Here is a 1673-nt window from a genome sequence, read left to right as displayed (position 1 = left end):
ACCAGCCTCCTCAGGGACTGCAGGAACAGACAAACCCATCACAGATGTGCCTGTAGCCTGTGTACCATGGCACATCCCTAAGCCACCGTGGTTCCCAGCTGCCCTGGTCTTTTCAACCATTGCACCAAAACCAAAGACCAGCCCATGCCTTCTCGCAGGAAAAACTCTAAAGGTCTCATAGACTTCAGCTAATAAGTGTCCAACTTCAGTCTTCTTTTCCACACCCTGTGGCTTAGCACCTTCTGATGAATTCCAGCCCAGCTCCAGGATAACACAGAGTTACTTCCAAGCAGTTCAGCTGATAAGTATTTGCTCTGGCTCATAAATCCACTCCTACGGGCTAGTTAGAAATCCCTCCAGACCGAGTCCAGACTGTGGCTGGGTTTGTATCTCCCTACTTCTATATCTACCTGGTATTCACCAGTTTGATCTCTGCCCAGCAAGACGTATGTGTGAGACAGAGATAGAGAAGGAAAGACAGTTGGAATGTGTCTTACTGGATGAAGAAGAGGAAGAGAAAGAGAAAGAGAGGGTGACTACGGATGAAAAAAAAAATGAGTGTCCATGGTGGGGGCAGGGGGACTAGCAGGGGTGGAAAAATATTTTTGGGGCCAAAAGAAATGGATTGCACATGTTGTTAAGAAGGGGCTGTAGATTTTTGCCACAGATGTTAACATTTTCTTGACTGCACGCCAAGGCTGGTGTATGTAAAAAAGAATGGTGAGAAGGAGACATTTTGTGAGAGAAAAATGGAGCACATATTTATTCAGGACATGTGCAGAGGAATTAAGGGTCGGGAATCTAATGCCTGACTGTGCAGCTCTGCCTCTGCCACACTGAGCCTATTTCTGCTTCCCAAGTTCTCTTGCTTTCTGGGAAGACGAGACTTGCCGTTGGAATATGGGGATGATCTATTCAGACTGCACTCATCATGCAAATCTGCTTTTCAGAGGTGGTGAGATGACATATTTGCTTCCACAGATTTTTCACTGCTCTCAGCATCTCATTCCTCTCTGTATTTGTAAGGGCTTCTGCTTTTATGGACATCACCATAGGTTTAAAAGCCTTTAATTAAGCCAAAAATACTTCCAGCCAAAGCACGCAGCCTAGAAAGGAATATTTCTAGAATTTTGCAGCTCAGAAAAGTTTCTTTTTTGACTGATCATAATGTACACAGAGGCTATTTTACAAGATAATAGATTAAATTCACGGCTTTGTGTTTGTAACTAAGTGGCAGGTTTTTGTCTCATGTGTCCCAGAGTAAATCCACTGACTTGGGTGCAGTTATCCATGATTTATGCTGGAGGGCAAGAGTTCACAAGTCTGGGTTGTATAGTTCATAACAAGGCGCCGCAGCTGCCTTTGCTGCTCAGGATTGGTTGCCAAATGTCTGACAAAGTCTTTCTGGAAGTGCAGATGGTAGCAACGCCAGCTTTGGAATTAACTCACTCTTTGCTATGAAGTTTGCAATTTGTTATCAGCTCCTCTGGCTGTTTACTAATCCCTGCCCAGCAGACTCTCAGAGAGCTGATAACATTTTGATGTCCAGCATGTGCACGCAGAGGCTCAGCCCCAGCGTTTTGCTGATGATGTGACATGCTACTGGGTTCCTTCTGAACTTCTCAACGCTGCTGCAGCTGCCTTGCTTCCCAGCAAATTAAGTGGCAGTAAGG

The 1673-nt window shown here is 45.2% G+C and overlaps 1 pseudogene; it reads right to left on the bottom strand.

Annotated features, from left to right (window-relative positions):
• Positions 1-283: 283 nt before the first annotated feature.
• Positions 284-1245, bottom strand: LOC104520110 (uncharacterized; annotated as a pseudogene).
• Positions 1246-1673: the final 428 nt, after the last annotated feature.

Source organism: Antrostomus carolinensis, unplaced genomic scaffold (genome assembly GCF_000700745.2).
Source record: "Antrostomus carolinensis isolate BGI_N321 unplaced genomic scaffold, ASM70074v2 scaffold53019, whole genome shotgun sequence".
Lineage (NCBI taxonomy): Eukaryota > Metazoa > Chordata > Aves > Caprimulgiformes > Caprimulgidae > Antrostomus > Antrostomus carolinensis.
This window is presented reverse-complemented; position numbering and strand designations above follow the sequence as displayed.